The 21,385-nt window shown below is 41.6% G+C and overlaps 1 long non-coding RNA gene across 1 annotated transcript; it reads left to right on the forward strand.

Annotated features, from left to right (window-relative positions):
* Positions 1 to 5,940: 5,940 nt before the first annotated feature.
* LOC138103729 (uncharacterized) lies at positions 5,941 to 15,004 on the forward strand. The gene is made up of 3 exons (XR_011147822.1): positions 5,941 to 6,148; positions 8,647 to 8,738; positions 13,773 to 15,004. It is a non-coding gene; the product is annotated as an uncharacterized lncRNA (long non-coding RNA).
* The last annotated feature ends 6,381 nt before the right edge of the window (positions 15,005 to 21,385 follow it).

Genomic DNA, 21,385 nt, shown 5'->3' on the forward strand with positions numbered 1-21,385 from the left:
CTTGTGCAGCTCTACTGATTTTCTATGTACTGCTGCATAGGACATAGAGTGCCAACCTTATGCTGAACCTTATGCATGCCTTACAGGCAGGAGAAATTGTATATTTCAGATGCATTTGCAAAAAAAAAAAAATAAACAGAAAACCCAAACCCCAGCCCCCTCACTTCTCTCTCAAGATACTAACTTCCCATCAAATACCAAGCAACCCTGGTGTGCAGACATCTATGTGAAACACTGGAGATTTAAAATGGTGTGTTGTAACTTTTTAATCAATGCAATAAACGTCCTTTCTGATGCCAATGAATTAGACTGCCATTTGGGATTTTTTCAGATAATGAATCAGAAAAAGCAAATATTACAACACAATGAAAATTTTTATAGCCCTGGCCAAATGGTTTTTCTTTAGATACAGTTCTCAGAATCACACATGGTGATGTTGTGTTACAGGAGAAAATCTTCTAGTATTGTATGGGGAAAAATATCTCTTTGCCCCTTCCTCAGTCTGATCAGGAGAAAAAGGTTTCTTTACGAGGAGTGATTTGTTACTACAAGTTCTCATAACCCATAGTTTTGAAATCAGGCAGCCTCACATGAATGATGAAAGAGTAGAGGTAGTTGTTTTTACATACATTTTGAATGGGGAATAATAGGTTTTCTATGCACAAAAATCCTGTGCACCTTAGACCTGTAAAGACATTTAATAATATAGGTGGGAATCAGACCAGGGATTTTGTTTCCCATGCTGTATATGGTATACAATATATACAAAAATGTGGAACATTTCCATTCTTGGCAAAGTACATCCACTTAGTGTGATGGAGCACAGAGCTTCAGACTCTCTTGAATGTGTTTAGGCCTTACAACCAGAAATTAATTGCCTACTGTAGTGGTATGGATGCCTTTCAATAAACACTTCAACACAATTTGAAAGAAATTCTGTTGAACTATAGTGAGCCTTTGTCTGTAGAGAATGGGTTTTTGGGAAACAGGGAATGTATTTTTCTGTCTGTCTGAGCACAGAATTGTGAATCAGTGTAAAATGACAAGGTTATATCCACAGCAGACAATGTAGCGCTAGTTCTGAGGATTTGTGGGTGTGTCTGGCTTCTTTATCTGAGATTACTATGAATTTATGGTGGGTAGGTGTGGAGATTGTGCAACCTGTGATATTGGGTAACCCTGTAACCAATGCAAATTGAATAGGTTTAGCAAACTCAGTTCTCCTGAGAAAGATGCCTGAGCTGTAAAACCTCCTGAATAACTGGAGAAAGATGATGAAAGAGTGAGTAAGTCAGGAAAATTAATGTAACCTCAACACTTGAAATAAATTTCCTTTGGACCAGCTGTGGTGGGTTGACCTTGGCTGGATGTTAGGTGCCCAGGAAGCTGCTCTATCCCTCCCCCTCCTCAGCAGGATAGTGGGGGAGAAAATCACATGGAAAAAACCTTGTGGATCAAGATAAAGGCAGTTTAATAAAGATAAAGCAAAGGCCATGCATGGAATCAAAGGAGAACAAAATACTTATTCTCTCCATCTCATCACCAGGCTATGTCCAGTCAAGAAGGGCCTCAGAACACATAGCAGTTGGTCCAGAAACAAACACCTTAAGAATGAATGCTTTGCACCCCTTTCTCTTATTTTTGTTGCTGAACATATGTCATATTTTATGGATTATTCCTGGGTCAGTTTGTCTCAGGTGTCCTTGTTGAAGGACACCTTTGAGTGAAGGGCAACCTTGATGCTGTGGGAGCCCTGCAGCCAAAACACTGGTATGTCATCAATGCCTTTCTAGCTCCAAATACCAAGAACAGCGTTATCAGGACTGCTATAGAGAAAATTAAGTCCACCCCCCACAGGCCCAATACCAGCTGGGCAGGATACCACAGTGAGTCAGTGGTGGAAGTTTTGTTTGAACTCGTTTTGGTTTACTTTTCACTCTCCTTGTCTTGTGAAAGAGGAAATCTCCCCAGCAGTTCAGAAAAATTAGGTTCCTAGAAAATCCAAAAATTAATCTAAGCCTGTAAAATTCATACACTCTTAAAGGAGGGCAAGAAGAGATAGTATGGGAGATTGCAGAAATAGTTAGCTGTAAATAATGTTTCCTACATACACTATTTAGAGTAGCACAGCTCTGCAACAGGCTGCAGTATAGTGAAGAATGAGTAGATCCATATCCTGGAGTCAAACATTCCATACTGTAACCAAATGAGCTCTGTTATTTGTCTGAGAGTAACTGCAAGAACATAGGAAAATTACTGCGGTAACTAAAGAAATATTATGTAATGTGGTGATATCTGAACCAAATTGCTATCTAGCTGCACAAACTTAATACTGTCCATATGCATGAACACTGAAATAGTCTCCAAGCAATGCAAATGCAGTCTGCATTCAGCAGGGCAGGATCACAGTGCGCAGTGGGGACCCAGAGCTGTAAAGGAACCTTCTAGCTGGTGCGTGTGCGAGGTCAAGCCAAAAATGCTGATCTCTTTGGAATTAGAGTATTGTCAGTGATCTGCATGTTTTTCTGTAGAAAATGCTGGAGTAGGGGTAAAAAAAAGTGTCTGAAATAGACTGCAGATTATAGTGAAGTAAAATATTATGTAACCTGAAAAATACAGGTAGAGGTCCCAATTTAATATTTAACGTAACAGCTTCTCAGCTTGTGTTTAAAGCATAGCTATTTTGACCTCTTGTGACAGCACAAAGAATTTTTGCAGGTTTTCTCTCTGGGAGCTGTCAAACTAGCCTTAATAAACCCTGTTAGCTGTCTCCCACACAGTTATATCCTCAAACATGAGCCTTCTACAATCATGCTGAGCCAAAAAAAAGTTTGGAAGCATCACTGGTCTGAATTCACCAACTACCCTGTGTGCCAACACAGCAAACGCGTATTTCAAAGATGTACACCATGTCTTTTTACCCTATTCTCTTTAAACACAGTGAGCCTGTTAATTTTTTCAGATCAATCAGTCTTTTGATGCATAATGTTACCTTCTTGTACCAGTAGTGAACTGCTTTAAAAGGAATGAAAGCCAGAGCTGCTGGTGCCAGTTCTACTGGCATGAATATGAATAAGAGGCCTTCAGAGAAAGTCTTTACCCATGGAAGGTCAGGAAATAGGGAAGACTGGATGCTAAGGTCATGACAGCAAGGATTTAATGTTTTACTGGGCAGCAGCCAATACTGCACCTGCATGAAAATATAAAGCTAAAATTCTCAAAGAAGTAGCAACATTGAGATGTCTCAGCACCTCATCTGTTACATCTGCCCTCAATTCCTAAACAGCCACGTACATCCAGGAAGACTAAAGTGACTGATGCCATCTAAGCTGCTAGCAGAAACAGGACTGTAATACCTGATCAATCTGACTATTTGCAGTTCTCTGCACATGCATAAGGAAAGCTCTACTGTCTTCCTACATTTACAAGCTTTTTAAGAGTGTTCCCTACAAAAGTACACAAGCAGATTGCAATGGTTAATTTCTAGTGAGCAATGATCCCATTATCCCAGCAGAGGGAAATCTGGAGACATTGTCAAAGCCGATTGAGTTTTACAAAAGTAAAACAAGCTTGATGTCATAAATATACCAGAATTAATTAGTGAATGCCTTTCTTTCTTATATGACTGCAGAAAATGATTGGCTGATTTTATTGCTTAGTATGCATTAGGAAATGTTTGTTTTTAAGCTGTGCTCCCTAGAGTATTATCTGGAGCCTTAAATATAGTAATGGTGTCACCTGGCTTTCTATAAAAATTACATCTGTTTTTGTAAGTTATTTTATATGTGCCAAAAGTAGTTAACAGATCTTCACAAAAAATAAAGAAGGTATGCTTTAATATATTAGAAGAATCAGGTTTTATAGACAGGGATACATACTACTTAATGAAAACTCTTTTGGTGCTTAACAGAAAGTTATGTTGTAATAAGTGGGGAAAAAAGATGGTTGTTTTTTTTTTCTTTCTCTCTCTCAAGTGTTCATCTGCTGCAGAAACAAGAGAAAATGTAATGGTATCTCCGAAAGGGAATTCTGCTGACCTGCCTATGGTGGCCGGTAACAGGAACTGAGAAGTGTCCTGAGAAGTGCATAAGTGACTGAAGTCTGTAATCATGAGAAGAAAAGATTCCTGATTAGTCATGAGAGTGAGGAAGAATAATTACATGGTTATTATTGAATGTATTGAAATTGGAACAGAAATCACCACAACCAAGTGGCTCTAGGATAAATTTGATCTCATGTTCTAAAGGGATGGAAAAGTCTGGAAAAAGCTACCCAGTGCCAAGATGGAATTATTCTGAAGTGATAGGACATAAAATATTTGCAGAAACAACCCACCACAGACTCCTAGTCAATTTACTGAACAAGTCTCCTTGGCCTTCTATGCAAGCCCTTGCCACAAAACTGCACTCCAGAATTTGAAATTTCATTTTAATACTACGGTTTCTGAAAAGGAAAAATAAACATGTAAGAAATTGAACCAGATGCATACTGCTACTTGAAGCTCAAGGGTGCTGACTCACCATCAAAAGGAACTTCAACTCCATGATTTCTCTTCCTGCCTTAAGCCTTCCCCAGGGACTATTGACCCCAGCTCTGCAGGAACATGCAGTGCAAACATATATAGCTGCTCCATATTCTTCTCAGTTCATAGTATAAGCTAAGGTCATCAGCAGTTTATACATGTCAGGCTGGAAGCAGTGGTATGACTGGGAAGAGTATGCCATCCTCACTGTAGAAGTGATGGGTCCATGGATACCTGACCCTAGAGCAAAGCTACTGTTTTTTACTTGCTAATTTAAAAGTTATTTTGAACCTTAGTCACTTCCTTGGTTTTGTCAACTGTGGCTTTACAAGCAGTCTCACAAAATTCACAACTACCAAAACTGGGGGAGAGCATGACACGGGGAAGAGGCCAGGGAACAGGGATGCAGGAACTGCTGGCTTTGGTTTTGCCAGGAAGAGTCTCTATCCACCATAGCCAGCAGCAGGGGACAGTGTTGACTGTGGGGGACAGGAGGTGCTTCTGTGCCTGCAGCTGAGCCTACTGCAAATACAGTTTAATAATGTCTGTCTAGACAGCATGTGAACTCCATAATTTGTCTCAAGGATAAACTGTCCCAGCAGCCTATAGCAACTTGTATCACTAGTCAGCTGTTCGGCAGAATGCCTTGGTAATCTTCCTAGCCGCATTCACAAGTGCCTTCTAGGTGTTAAACTGCTTCAATTTATATTGAACTCAGAAACTGTGGTTTTGAGCACCATCTTTAGGATTTCAGTGTTAAACTCCTCATCATCAGTATGTAAATCCTCACTGACCTAAAGATATAGATGAGGAAAACCCAAAGCATACTGAAAAAATTGTATCACTCTACGCTAATTAAAAAAAAAAAAAGGCAACTTGATGTTTAGAAGTGTCTGAAGCTCCACCCTGTAATGGTGGAATGACTTTTAGTTTTCTTAAGCAAATTGACTTTACTCCTCAGACCTTGAGCCCTGGTTAATACAGAAAGGTTTTGTTACAGAGTCCTCTGCCAGATTCCTATAATCTGTATATGTGGGAAGTTTGTCTGTCATGTCAAAGCTGAGGTGCCCTTTTCCTGGGACTTGTTATCTGGCCTGCATAGTAGGGCATACTATATTGTGCTTATAGATAATTGAGGATAAACACAAGCAGCTCCTGATCCTGCATATATGTCAAGTAGACATATCGCCCATTTTAATTGCTGCTTCACACTGCTTAGGTGATGAAGGTTCCAGGTCCTGTCCAAATACTCATGTGAAAATATCCCATTTCTGCATCACCTGGGAACAGCTAGCCAAATTATCAAGAAATGGGTTACTGGTGAGTCAGGGGAAGAGGAGGATTTTACACCTGCTGAGCAAACCATTGCCAGGCTAAGTCAGTATATCATCAATTTCTTTTGTTGGTGGCTAAATATTTAGGATAGAATAGTGCTTACTCCACATTTGTTAGCAGGAAACGATTTCTTCATGTGGCAGTACCACAAAACGTAACCAGGATGTGCAGTTCAAGATACAATAGCTAGATAACAGGCCTTCCTAACTCACAGTGCTGCCCAGAGTTTTGATCTATCTCTACAAGGAATGAGTGCAGTGTTAGCACTAACACTGTATGTGGTCCCACAGGGTAAGTCTTTGCTGTCTTGGATCTCTATCTGATAATCAATTCAAACCTATCTGCAAGTGTTAGGTCAGCAGGCTAATTGGAAATTTGTGACGGGTTTGACTATCCAGAAAAACTAGAGTAATGTCTCACAGGTTTGTATTTGTAAGACACAAGTATGTTGAGGTCAGTAAGTCAAAGGCCTCAGAGAAGCATCCTCAAATTTTTTCAATTCCTGTGTCAGCAGAGCACTCTTACTATTTAGTATTTTGAGATTTACTGCCAACAGGAAACCTCTAAAGCAAAAACCCCTGGGGCTTTTGATTGTATAATTCTAAACAGAGTAACAATACATTTTGTAGCTTTTATCACTCTGGTGCCTGAGGCCAACAAACTGCAGTTCTGTGAGGTTTACTTCCTCAGAATGATTTAGGGCAGGGTACTTGAGTAGCAGGGATGTTCAAAAGCCACAAAGACAGTGATGTGTATGAAAAAAGAGAACTGAAAGTAAAGGAGTTTTCTTGGGCAGATATCTCATTCTGTTGCTTTCCTCCTGCTGCTGCAACTGTCTTCCCATGCAAACCATCAGGCTCCTTCTACACAGTGATTTGCTGCTCATGTAGCTCTCCCAGCATGTTATTCATTGTTTCTGGCATATCTTCTCCAGCTGTTGCTTGGCAAGAGCCTTCCTGTGGCCCTGCTGGTGTCTCAGTTGCTAGTGGAATGTTTGAAATGTGTATGCTTTTGGAAAGGCGTATATAATGATGGTCCAGGCAGCCCCCTACGGTAGCTTCAGGCAAAAAAAGGATAGTGTGACTAATAGCCCGTCTACACTGTGTGCTTTTACTATACACCACAGAACATAATAATGCTTTCAAATTTTCTTCTCTCTTTCATTAAAGAATTATATTTTAATTTCTTTTGCAAGCTTCTAGGATGCTCTTTTTCAAAACTGCAAAATATAGTTTGAGCCTTTAAATTTATCTTCCTCATTCTGTATGGGTTATTAACTTTGGTTGTCTTCAACACCATAAGGCAGATACTATAAATTATTAGGGGACTAAACATATTCATGTTGAGATGCAGAGTTCCCCTCTTTGTTTCTAAGCTTCCTGCCTCACGCTAGGCCAGATTCTTTAATCAAGAAGTGCAAAGGAGGAAAAAACCCCTATGGTCCATCCAAAGACAAACTGCTGCTTTAAGTCAGATGCTTTTTAAATCTGCATTTACACTTCCTTTAAAGCCTTACCCAATTTTCTGTCTGTAGAATTTCTCTGCTTCAGAGCAATAGCCACATGGGAAAATGTTTCCAGTGCATGTTCCCTGCTGTGACATCCTTATTTTTCAATAACATTACATAGAAATAGAGGTAATTCCTGCTACCTGCTGAGCTTGCTCTGTAACTTTAGGCTGTTTGAGTAAACCTGTTTCCTTGTCCCCCCCTTAATACTTCCTTAAATCATCAGTTTCTGCTAGTTCTTAGATGTGTCATATTTGGTTAGCAAAAGGGAAAAAAGATTTAATTCTGTTGTATAAGATTTCCTTGGATATGTTCTGTGTATAGAGAAAAAAAGAATCTGCTGCCTTCACTATCAGAAACCTCTGCTCAGGGCAACTAAAAAAATTTATTGTCAAAAATCATATCTCATTTCTTGGAAGACAATAGATGTGGGGTAACGAGAGTGAATGGCTATTGGGTGAAACATATTTAATTTCCCCATTTTAATCTTCCATGCTAAAATTGAGTCTCAATTTTTAACAGTTCTGCTGGGAATTCACAGTAAGAAGGGACATTTTGGTGGGACAATGTCATTGTTTCATCACTGATGTGCATGATCTTAGCCTAGAATATTGGTATCTTTGTCCATCAAGATAAATAACTCCATTTTTGCTTGGGTTCTCTGACATGTATCCTTTTTAATATTTTACTGCAACATAGGAACTAGACACACAGAGAGCTGATTCCTCACATTTTCTTTCTTCATCGAACGCAACAGGGACAATTCCTGCTAATAATGCAACAAATCTAGTAATTAAATATATCTCCAGATTTATGACAGTTTTCTTGATGCTGGTAAAATGAAAATTTTTCAATAGTTTCAGAATTTTGTCTAAAAAAATTAAAGAACAAGCTGTTACGTTTGGAGATTTTGGGTTTTTTTTTGGTTTAGAGTCTTTTGTTCATTTATTTTTGGTTTTTTCCTTTATTTCTAATCTTACAGATTTGAAAGAAAACTGCTATATTGAATATGCAACACTTGTGAGTTACCCAATACAGTGCTTTGGAACAAATTGTGATGACATTCATGACCTCTTTCCCTTGCTAAGTTGCTAAAAATTTTCTTGATAAATCTGGAATGAGTACATTTCTGCATGCATTTGTGTATTGTCAGACACATATTTGAAAATATGAAGAAGCTTGTGTTTCAGCAACTTACTTGGTGTGCTTCCATCTAGCATTTTTTACATGCATGGAAACTATCTCTTGCATACATGGGAGTAATTAAATCTCTTGTTTGCAGTAGCATTGTTTTGCTGACTGAGATGATGAGCATTAGGCAGGCTTGCTTCAGCCCATGAAAAACTTGCCAGTCAACAGAACAGCTGACTTAAGGTACTAAACAAATAAAACCTTTACTAAGTAGATGTTTTTTTGCCTTTCTGTACATATACTCCATTATTTGAGTAAAAGCAACATATGACTGTTGAGCTTTTCTTCAGCCTTAGGGCTTGGTTCATGAAATATCACAGTTTCTCCCCTTTAGTCTCCTAGAAGAAATGCCTTACTGATACCATTTCTGCATGGATGGCTCTACCTCAGCTAGGCAAAAGTCACTTTTTTCTTTAGCAAAGGGGTTTGGAAGGGCAGAAATGCTTTGGTGCCTCTGACCAAGAGAAACGTGACACAGTGGATCTCTTGATGTAGTAAGGGGACAGGGAAGAAGGAAAAGTAGATTTGGTTTGTTTGCTAACACCATTGTGTTGTAAAATAAGGAAATACAGCACAAGGAAATTATGAGTGGAATGATGCACTTTTGTATGTCAAGTCTACCACATACAAGGAGATAATATACTTTTGAAGGAGGCAGGCTATTTCCAGACGAGAAAGCACATTGGAATGGACATTCCCTGATCTAACTCCTACTTTTTTGGAGCTTTCTTCTAAGGAATATTTTTTCATTGGGAAGGGTTCCCATGAGCTATTTCTAGGAAGAATGACAGAGAAACCATCGTGGTTTTCCTTTAGACTAGCGTTTGATTACATCAGATGCCACCTACAATGTACTAAGCCCTCTGGCTTGTATTTGTTTCATTACTGTAAGATGGCTTATGGAAAGAGAACTAGATTAATGCCAGTTCAAAGCTTGGACTGGCACACCTATCATCTAGAGAAAAAACTATGGTGATGTTAAAGTTATTCATCCAGCAATTATTGTTCAGTGTGAGCATCATTTATATTCTGTAATAGAATGGAAAGTGAGGACAAAGCCTTTATATTTGACATGTTTTTAGGATTGATGAAAGAAAATCCCAAGCTATTTCTGCAGAAATACTTCCCAGTTTGGCCTGTTACCTTCTTCACAGGAAGTTATGCCACAACCTGAAGGCACTAAATTTTTTGGGGGTATTTTCGGTCTGACTCCTGAAAATGATGTTTTGTCTCTTGTTTTGTTGGTTCAGATTTCCCTGGAGACCTTATAGTGACTACTCTGGCTATTCAGAGCCTATTGAAAATGGGGTTCTCAGACACAGCTGGAGCTTTTAGGCATAATTCTAACACAAAAAAAATAGTCCAGGATACTTAGATGAATGAATTTGTAGATATCCTAAGGCACTTGCTCTCCCTTGAGAGTAATTTTAAGTATATTAATTATTTAACAAGCATGACATTGCAGATGTAGTCTGAAGATTGCTGCTAACACACTTCTCTCTCCCATACGTCACTCTCCTTGAGGGAATGCCTGCACTGTTCATGCTTGTAAGTCAGGACTGCAGCCTATTCTTCTGACATTGTTTGAAAGTTTACTTGGCTTGAGCAGTTAAGAAAGATTTATGCTTGAGCAGAGACTTCAGAAATGTACCAACCCCATCATTAGCTAGGGACACTATGCTCTTATATTTTGGGTTTGCTTCTGAGTGGAAAAACACAGAAAATGTCAGAATGACCTGACCTGACTGTGTTCCTCTCAGTCTTTGTCCTTCACTTCTTCCTCCACAGTCCCCAAAAATGTCAACAAGAAGCAGGCTCCAAGTTTCACTTCAAAATAACTGTCCCTTCTCAATCTGCTCTCAGTTTAAAGCCAATGTTACAGTGTTCATGCTTGCATGTGGCAGTGATTTACTTAATTTGGCAAGATTGATAACTATCTTTATAGATATTTGTTAAACACAGATATGTAGTCTGTGTATTGAAAGTGTAAAAAAACCCAACAGCGACTAAGGAAAGGAAAAAAGCAAAGCAAACCAGAACTACACTTTTCACATCTTGGGAGGCACTTATTTCTCTGACCCTCTGGCTCCTCTTTTGACATTATTAAAGACTTTTCTGTCAGCATATTCTTGCAAAAACATCACAAAAGGTGTGCAACACTTTCAGAAGTGTCTGTAATTAGGATTCACTGGTTTATGGGAGCACCAACAGCTCAGAGGATATGTGGCTCACATGTACTTCTTTCTCACTGCATTTACCGCTATGAGTCATGGAAAAGAAATGAATGGGTGCTCCAGCATGTTTTCCAAAACTGCAGCAGCCAAGTTCCTTTTGGTGGTAATTGCTTGCTTATATATGCATATTGAACATAGACAGATTCATTTTGATCTACAGCTTACATACAGAGGGTGAAGATCTTGTTAAAGCCAGAGAGCCCAAATGGAGGAATACCAAATATAAGCACATGATACCTCATGTTTCTCATCAGCTACTGGCCAATGAGTGTACACTTTTCACCAAACTGTTTAATCCTGGCTCATAATGACAAAATTATTTTAAAATAGTTCACCCATATATGAATGACAGAAAAGAAATTAGAGAAGCCTGACTATCCCTGATGGCCCATTGTTACTGCCTTTTGTTTGAGTCCACATATGTATATTTGTATTGTGAAGGTTAGAAATTTTCGTTGTTAGTAGCTGCAGGCTGCATTCAGTCCCTGTTTTCTCTTAGCAGTCATCAGGCTCCACACAACCCTCAGCCTCACAGCTGAGATCACAGCTGTCCTGTGTCCTGTGAGGCACATTGTGCCTCATTTATTTGTTCTTATGAGACATACTGCTGCAGTGTTGTTTCCTCATCCCTAGTAAAACTCTTACCTAAAGAATCAAAACCATGAAAAGAAAATACAGAAAAAGAATTGACTGTATACTTAGGAGGTTGTTTTCTAACAGGCACATTCCCATCACTCTGGCCTGCTGAAGAGGTCATCAGGGCTTGAGGAAATAATCATATTTTGCACAACATGCTTGAAGTTCAAGTGCAAAAGCACTATCTACAGTGCTATTGCTTTGCCAGTCTCCGTGCTCTGTCATGGACTTGGGAACTCTTAACATTAAAACTTATTTGCATCTTTCTTCAAGTGTATTACCACTTCTTAACCACTCAAGAAAAGCTCATAGATTGAGTATGGATAATCAAGGCACCCTTAAATGTCACCCCCAATATGGACCACTTCCTGAGACCTGCCAGCCTGAGGAAGCTCCCTTACACTAGATGGGACCCAAAAGAAGTTTACTGGAAGGAGATAATGATCTGTGGAAATAACTCTAGCATCAGAGGTCAGGAGATATTTCACCAGATAGAAGCATTCCAGTAGTTGAAATATTTTTCTTCTGCATCTCTGCAGAGCAGCTTTTGCCAAGTGCTTCATTGCTATAATGAAGAACTTTCATTATATGAGCAAGATTCATGGAATATCTCTACTAGAGAACCTTATTATCAAAGCCAAGACTATATAGTTGCTGGTATCTTATCACACTTATGGGACAGTGTACCTATTATTGTAGTTCCAGATGTCTTGTTCATACACTCATTCACTATTCTTCCCCCTCTCTCCCCTGCTTTTTTTTTTTCTCTTTTTTCTGTGTCAAAGGTTGAGAAAATAGAGTTGTGCTTTGCACTGTCCTTTTGTGGTCGTGCACAGAGGAACTGGAAAAAGGGACACATACCACAAGGTTCTGCAACAACACAAGACTAAAATAGGGCAAAAGAACAACAGAAAATCATAATGAACAGCACATGGAGGAAAAAAGTAAGGGAACTATCAGAGTGTTGCTGCCTGTTCGGAGCTTCCCCTCCCTAAGACACTTGCCTCTGCCACGTGCTCTGAGCTTCTTTGTTCCAAGCGCGGGCAAAACCAAATGTAACTCAAACTCTTCAGCAGTGTCCGATTGGCCGCTCACCCCGGGTCCGCCCCCAGTCCTCCCCTTTCCCCTTCTCCGAATAAAAGAGACGATAGAGGGAGGCCCCGCCCTCTCTTGGCTCAGCTACCTTTCTGTGAACATCTTGTCTGTTTCTTCTGAAAGCTTCTAACTGCAGGAAATTGAGCGGGCAGGGAGCTATATTTCTCCCTCTTTGCTTCTGCTGATGGTATTTGCTTTGCAGCTGATACAGGTACCGATTTTAGAGCTACTAAAGTGCTAGATCGCCCATGCTGCCTCTCTTGGCTGCTTGAGGCTTTCTAAGGCATTAAACCACTAGCCTAGCTGGTAAAAAGCTGAAAAGATACATTCCTCATCAGAGCATGGAGACAAGGCATAAAGAGCATAAGATGACAGCAGTAGCAGACTGGCCAGAGCTTTGGCCACAGAGTCAGACCTGTGAGGAGAGGGGACTTGAGAAAGTGGCTCTTTCTGATGCTGCTGATGCAAGCTCAGAGCTCCCATTCAGACTACAGCAGAACTTTAAAAACACTCCTGTTCTGGTGCTTTTGTTCAAGCGTCTTCAGTCACATTTTGTTCAATGCAGCTTGAGGGGAAGATTGAACTTCTTTTATCAGTGTATGAGGAGTGTGGGAGCAAGAAGGAGGTTGGCAGAGAAACCAGTTGCTGCACGGATATCTTGATGATTTTCATGCTATGGACTGATGTGGTGGCTGGTGAACATACATTACAAGGGGACAGTTTTCAGTAAGACAAGTCCCTAGTAACACAAGAACCACTTATGTTAGGGTGACCAAAAAACCTTCTCCCAGGATGCGTGTTACGTTAATCTGTCCCAGTTTGGATTCCCCGGTTGGCCTCTACCCCTCGTCACTCCCCCAGAGTTCCCCATTGGTCCCCGTTCCCTAGTCCTGCCTTTTCCCCGCCCCCAGATAAAACTGTGAGCTTTGGGCTCATGTTCGTATTTGCCTCTGCACCCTTTGACAGTGTAGCAGCAATAAATGCTCCGGCCAGAACGCATGCAAACGCCCTTCTGACTCTTTGCTACTGACTATAGTACTGAACCCACCCGTGCTTCTGTGGGTGCATGTGCGACCCCACGGAGCAGGGACAGTATTAGACTGGCACAAGAAAATGGGTTTTATAGATAAATATAGATAAATCATAGACAAATTAAATGCATGTGTGACAATTTTCATGCCCTATATGTGCAGCGTACCTTGCTCTGGTTATTATTTTACAGAGTGCTAACTTTATTTTTTCTTTACTGCAGGGAGCAGAGGCCTTATCTGTGTGATGACACCTTTTAACTGTACAAGGTGTGCAGACACATGGAGTGAAGGAAGGGGAAAACTGGGCGATGTGTAGATTGATAGCACACAATGGCACCCAGCAGTCACACTGCCACCGTTTTCAGTGTGCAGGGAACAGACAAGACAGCAGAGCTGTGTGAGGCACAGAGCAGCTATTCCCTTTGTAGCTGAGCAGCATATCCTCAATATAAATGGCTTCATCAAGAATTGCAACAATGCCCTGTACATTTCCCAGGCACCTTTCACGTCTGCCCTCAAAATACTTCATGTGTCTGCTGGTTTCTTATCCTAAGTGACGATTTGGAGAAGCATGTGTATGAGCTTTGCTGTTGCATAAAGTGTATATTCCCAGGATGGGGAACTTTCTTTTCCTGCTGTTGGTAGGGAACTTCTACACATGGTGCTAGAAACCAGCTTGTCCTCATGAAGCAGCATTTCAAGGCAAAGTAAATGCAGGGACCAAGTGGGAAACACTCATTTGCTCTGTCACTCTCCCAAGTGGAGAGAGACTGGAGCCTTCCCAAGGGGAATGGCAGTATCAGAGCAGCATGAAGCCCTTGGGATTACTGTGGATATGATGTGCTCTCTGTGGTGCTCACTCCTTACGCTTTGAGCTGTTCAAGCACCTTGGTCCTGCATATCCTTCTTAGGATCAGCTTTGGGACAAGAATGATGGAGTGGGATGTGAGAACAAAGCACTGCTGGAAGACCTGACATAAGGCTGGAAGGCTAGTCGTGCTCTCTGACTATTTAGTAACATCTCATCTAACCTTTCTCACAACCATCTTAGAGCCAATGAAGCTTTGAAAACCAATACCAGGCTGTATCATGACCTGAGAACCAGGCATGCTTATGCATGTACTGTTTTGTCCTGTGTACACTTTTCTTGTACAGCATGTTCCAAAACCAGTTTATTTCCTATCTAATTCAGAATTGCCTTTTTTTCCACCTAGACAGAATAAAGGTGGTTACACACAACAGTTCTTTGAATTTATCTATAGGGAAGTAATAGAGATGAAAGATGTCAAAAACCAACAGTGGCTTCAACAGTGCTTTCCAGGTCAGCTGCTCCCCAGGTCTAAGAAGAGACAAGAGATCAAGAATTCAGCCAGGCTTGTTGGAAAATGATAGTATCACAGTCTGAATAATGCATTTTCTTCTGCCTCATCCATATTTTTGTGCTAACTAGGACATACTTCTGAGAGCCAAATGCAGCAAAAAATGGGTAACTTTTTTAGTGGTCATGCACATATTTATTAGAACTTGTTAGTCTCCTGCTGTGGGGGAGGGAGGAAAAAGCACAGTCTCTAGTTACTTCTTTGGTTTGGTCCTCAGAGATTTGGAACAGTCTTAAGGGACGTGCTGAGAAGCCTTTGTGTTTTTGAGGTGGTAAATATCTTAGGGCAGTAAAACATTTCTCTTCAGTGTGTCTGGTGGGAAATGGGTAGGTCTCTGGGTGGAACTGGTGCTAAAATGCCAGGGAGCAAGGCTCACAGCTAGCAGTGAGGAGACAGAGTGCAACAGGAGGTAGGGCTGCCAGCAGTCAGTCATTGGCACTGCCAGTTAGGATTTTCAGCTTTAGCTGAAGGAAAATATTAGAGCAGACAGTAGTATGGAACATATGGCACTGTGTCAAAAAAGCAACTCTGTTTTACCCTTTAGAAAGGAACTTGAGTTTTGCTGCCTTTTTTGCCTCTCCTTTGAGCTGAGGGTTCCATGAGGGTCATCACAGAGCTGATCATAGCAGGTGCTAAACTCTACCTGCTCTGCCGAAGGGCACAGCCCAGAGGAAGAGGCGCTCATAGTGCAGATGGGTGCATGGCAGGAATTCTGGCCTCATTCAGCTCCACTGAACCACCCACTGTAAGCTGATTTGTAGCAAAAATTATCAAGTGCTTGGTATCTAGTGGATAAGCAATGTTACACTGGAATTCTTCTTAATTTATATGATTTTTCAGGACTTTAGACTGCGGTAAGACAGACAACCAAATGCTTAGTGATAAATGGGGTTGCCTTGCGTGAGACAGGTCTCCCTGAAGCTGCAGAGTGTTCTGCAATGGCAAGAAAACAAAGTCGAGGGGGAGGAAAAAGCATATGGGGTTTTATTATTTTTGTCTTGATTCAGGTGTTTCTATTATTGTCTTGGAATGAGAAACCTATATACCAATCACATCAGGGTGTTTCTCACCTGTTTGTGGTGCCTTCATCCAGAGACACATGTCGAGGACCAAGAGCAGCAGCACACCACAGAGACTTACATGGTCCCATCACCACTTGCAGAATGCCAGAGGACCTCTGAACCCTTGAGGTTCGGAACCAGTTAAAATCACTATTATACTCTCACAGGTAGGTCAGATGTTAATATGCATGTTGGTAGCAGACGTCTTACACCCCCTGTTCTGTGCAGTGTTTTGTAGAAAAGGAAGCTTAGCACTCACCAGTTCACCTTGTCCAAAAGAGGATAGTGTCTGTCCACCACATTTTTCAGATAAGCTCTCAGGTATAAAGGAGAGCTTAACACCAGGGGTGTACTTCTCTGTTTTGTTGGGTTTATGCAGCAAGGTTTTGATAGCAGGGAGGACTGTGGGGATGGCCTCTGTGAGGTGATGCCAGAAGCTGCTCCCAACAGACAGTGCCAGTTCCAGCTGGCTCTCAGGTGTACCTGCTGCTGGCCAAAGCTGAGTCTGTCAGGAACAGTGGTAGCAACTCTGTAACGGCATAATTAAGAAAGAGTAAAAAACCCCACTGCACAACAGCAACTGGGAGAGAGGAGTCAAAATATGTGAGTGAAAGAACTGTGAATACAGCAAGGTCAGTGAAGAAGGAGGGGAATGAGGTGCTGCAGGCACCAGAGCAGAGATTCTGCTGCCCCTGGTGAAGATTATGTTGAGGCAGGCTGCTGCCCCGCAGGCTGTCCCCCCTGAGGAGATCCACAGTAGAGCAGGTATCCACCTGCAGCTTGTGGAAGATGCCATGCCAGAGCAGGTGGATTGGCCAGAAGGATGCTGTAACCCTCTGGAAAGCCCATACAGAAGCAGGGTCTTGTCAGGACCTGTGGCCCCATGGAGACCATGCTGAAACAGTCTGCTCCTGAAGGACTGCACCCTCTGGAAGGGATTCAAGCAGGAGCAGTTTGTGAAGAGCTGCAGCATGTGAGAAGGACAATGTTGTAGAAGTTCACAGGAGACTGTCTCTTGTGGGAGGGACCACACACTGGAGCAGAAGACTGTGAGAATTCATCTTGCTGAGGAGGAGGGAGCAGCAGAGATGTGATTAACTAACCCCATTCCCTGTCCCCCCATGCCAGTGCAGGGGAGGAGAGGGAGAATTTGGGAGTGAACCTAAGCCTGGGAAAAAGACTTAGCTAAATTAAACTGATTTCCAAAAATTGAGCCTGTTCTGCCTGTGATGTTAATTGCTGATGAGTCTTCCTTGACCCTCTCTTGATCCATGAACTTTTTGTTTTATCTTCTTTCCACTGCCCAGGTGAGGAAGGGAGGGATAGAGCAGCTTTAGTGGGCACCTGGTATCAATGCACCATAGCTGGCAAACTGACATAAGGGTCAAGAGCAGAGGGAGTGGAGCTGGACAATATAACAGTTCTTCAGAGTTATAATTCCTCAGATTACATGGCAAGGGAAGAAAACTTGATAGGGAAATCAAGAGTTGCAAAAGACTCCTGCGACAAACAAAATACTTCAGTTCATCAGCAGGCACCACTGTGTCATTCACCTTAGTCACTTCTGCATCAAACTCATCACTGCTCCTCCTGAAGGTGGCTGCTGCAGTTGAAGGTCAGTTTCCAGTTTTCTGTGAGACAGAAGAAATTCATGTCACTTAGCCTATCATCTTCCTTGAGTCCTGATGCTGACAGTCATGTCATCTGAGACTTTCCACATTGCCATCTGTCAGTCCAAAAGGACCAGGTGTCTGTCCCAAAAGGGTTCCTTCCTTCAGGGACCAGGTCTGGGATCACTCCAATGACTTTTCCCATTTTCCTCTAGCTAGGCAGTTTTACCTGACCAAAGCAAGTGGAACCTGTAAGTTCAGTAGCCACTGAATTTTCCTTTTGTCACTCTCAAGAACTGCTACCAAGACTGGCTTGCATTTGTCAGCTTTTATTTTGAGACCTGTGCTCAGCCTCAAAGTAGCTGGACAGCCTCACTGTGGGTCTGGCTTTTCAGAGAACTGCTGATTCTGCAGCACACACCTTTTAGTGCACTTTCACCTCCAGGCAGGCTAGGATTTTTCTGTTGCTTCCCATAACACACAAATGCAAACATCAAACCCACTTGCTGATTAAGGAATCTAAAACAATCAAAATCAATATTGATTTTGCATTTAACCACCAGAGCAAAATGGCAAGCCCTGAAGCATTTAGCTCTGAGGAGGACATGTGCCATGTTCACAGTAGCATTCCTGAATTCACTCTGTCAGGGGAACAGGTGGTATGTTTTTCACACCTCTCTTCTCAGAGATAAGAGCTGAAGATGGTATTACATCAGTGACAATGTTGTGTCATTGGGGCTGACTAAGGGGATGCCTTAGTGTTGTAAACAACTTCTCTGACGATCATTTGCAGGCATAGAATCAGAAATATTTGTCAAAACTGCGCAAAGTTGCACAGCCAGAGAGCTCTGCCTCTTGCAAAGAGCTGGTGATATACTGTGACACTGTGTTTGAGCAAAATGCCACATGAGCAGCCATTGTGGACAGAGCTCTCAGATACAGCAGTCAAAACTGTGACAGCCACCCTTCAGCTCTTCTTCCCCTCTCTCTCTGGAGGTGTTGCTTATAGGAACCAGAGGAAAAAGAATTACACCATCTACCTGTGTAAGTTCCAAAGACTTACCTCCTGTCTTTTGGTGTTTGTCTATTGTGCCAAGATGTTGGTAATAGGACTGTCTCTGCAGAAGCTTGGCACAGGACAGATATTGTCCCTGTGTCCCAAAAAAAGAAAAATTGTGATAGATGTCACTAAAAGTTGTATCTGATGCTGTATTAGAAGTGGAAGTATCTTTCTCTTTTCACCAGATGACTTTAAGTGTTCTTACTGACATAAATGAATAAAGTAAAAGTAAGTTGCAGTGACCTCTGGTAAGACAAGTTGTCCTAACCTGGCTTAGTTCCTGCAGACCTTGTTCAAATAAATATTTTTATTAAAACAAATGAGGCTTTTTGACAAGAATGCTGTGACCCTTTTTCAGGGTATCTATTTTTTCTTATGTCATGGTAATTGCTTGAAGCGGCAGAGAACTGTCTCGTTACCCTGCTGCTTCTGCAGCAGTCTTACCTTTCTGACTGCAGAACACAGGTGAGGAACAAGGTAATTAGTTTATGGGAAATTTTATGTAATTATTAAGAAAAAACAAATTAGTTTTTCTTTTTCAAAGTGTTTATTATACCATGTGTGCTTATGCATCTAACTAGGAAGCTCTGAAGTAACTTTTCAATAAGTATCATTGACTGAAGTGAGGATAAGGCATGGGATGTCAATCATTTGATGCTATGTTACAAAAGCAAACATGTCACTGCTGTTACCCTTTAGAGGGTGTTAATCCCCAAACAAATTTCAAAACACTGCTGATGCTACTGCTTTAGAGAGCACTGTACATGTTTAGGGGCAGTGTATGTTTGCTATGTCAAGTCTCACTAAAATTCATTAGATCCTGCTGCATATTCCTGATAATCCACTGAGATACGGCCCAGATGCCATTTGTGGTGGGAGAATTCATATATTCCTCAGGTGTGAAACAAGAAACAGCAGTAGCACAGAGTCTTTAGAAATAGTTCCCAGAAGCCCCAAAACCTTAACCAGTACGCAGCAAAGGGATAAAATGCAGATGATGTGGTGTACTTGAAATTTGGGCAAAAGGTTGTACAGAGGAAAAAGCAAAGCACTGAAATCCTGAACCATGGAAAAGTATTCTTAGTTCTGTAAAATCCTCTAAACATTTGCAGCCCCCTGATTCTGGCTCCTCTTGGCCTGATTAGAAAAGGCCATTCAAATGAACCATTTGCAGGTTCATTCATGGCCAGGGGATTGGAGTGTAGATTTCTCAATTGGGAAATAGTCCAGTGTGCTGTGAAAACTGGCTTTACCATGAGACTATAGGGAATCCGAAGCAATTGCCCACCCACGGAGGCCAGTGCTCACTTTCTAATTACCTAATATTTACTACAACTTTTTAAACATATTGTAATGTGAACATCAATATTGCAGATAACGGGGCAGGGCAGGAGAAGATTATGGGCCATGTGGCATGGTTTGTTGGACAGGACTATGGAAATTTCTTACTTACAGGGAAGCTTAAATTTAGAAGGCATGTCTGTTCCGTGGAGAACTTTTCATCATGGGTATGGATAGCTTTCCTCAGTGAGAAAGCTATCCAAATGAGCAGCTGCACATACTTGATCACAGTTTTCCAAGCAGTGATGGCTCTGATTATTGTATTGGTAATAACCAGCTCCAGTCGCCCTTCCATTAGCTGACTGTGCTGGCATAACCCCTGCTATATGGGGGCAGGGAGCAGGAGGACCTGACTTCTTTACACAGAGTTAACCAAGTGCACTTACTTAGAAAATCTGATTTCAAAAGGATTTTCTTAATTTACCGCAGCACTGTGCACATTTGCACTTGGGAAGACAGCAGTGTTGCCCAGGAATATGATGCAAATGCCTCAGTGTGTGGGGAGACTGGGGGAGTCTGGGGCTGCCTCAGCTGCCCCTCGAGCAGGGGAGCTGCTGTGGTGGCAAATGTCAGCAGACCCTGGGCCCACTGAGCTGGGGGCGCAACACTGACATCAGGCTTTACCTGCTGCAAGCACTGACAAAAATAGCTGCAAGTCCCTCGTGCCCAATGGCTTTGGCACTTTGGCTTGGGATACCATGTCTGTTCTATCAGTGCTGCACTGGCCTCCACATTGCTGTGGGATGGATGTTTCAAGTGCTGTTCCAAAAAAGGAGGACTCTCACACAGCAGCTGAGAAGTGCCTTGTGCTCTCAGAAATTGCTAGGCACTCTTAGAGAAGAAAATATGTGTACTTATAGCACGTACAGGGGGATAGTACAGGCCACTGCATCTACATAGGTCAGAAAGTTTAATTTTGCTCTATGAGACTATGCAAGTGTGTTTTAAGAGCCTGAAAATCCTACTTTAAATTGTTTTAGTAAGCAGTCATCTTCATATAATTTCATGGTTCAAGTTTTTACATAGCCATTGTTTTAGCCACAGTGTTTCCTTCTATCGTGCATTTCCAGTGCTCTGATTGTGATTCAGAGAATGAGCAAGGAAGCTCTTAAACCAAATCATGGCATGGCAATTTAATTCCCTTCCATGGACTGGGCCAGGTGCATTTTTGCAGTCTCTGAGGCAAACAGCATCTGTGCAATTGCAGAGAGGTGTAAGCAGATAGAAGTGGGTGATTATAGTAAACAAAACGAAATAGTGGGACTCGAATCTACAGCAGCAGGTCCAAGTATCATCTTGATTTTGTTCAGCACCAGCAAATGAGTTTGGAAACAGACTCCTGAGTAAGTTTTTAAAGGAATGTGAAGCTGGATGGGCATCCAT

This window comes from Aphelocoma coerulescens, assembly GCF_041296385.1.
Source record: "Aphelocoma coerulescens isolate FSJ_1873_10779 chromosome Z unlocalized genomic scaffold, UR_Acoe_1.0 ChrZ, whole genome shotgun sequence".
NCBI lineage: Eukaryota > Metazoa > Chordata > Aves > Passeriformes > Corvidae > Aphelocoma > Aphelocoma coerulescens.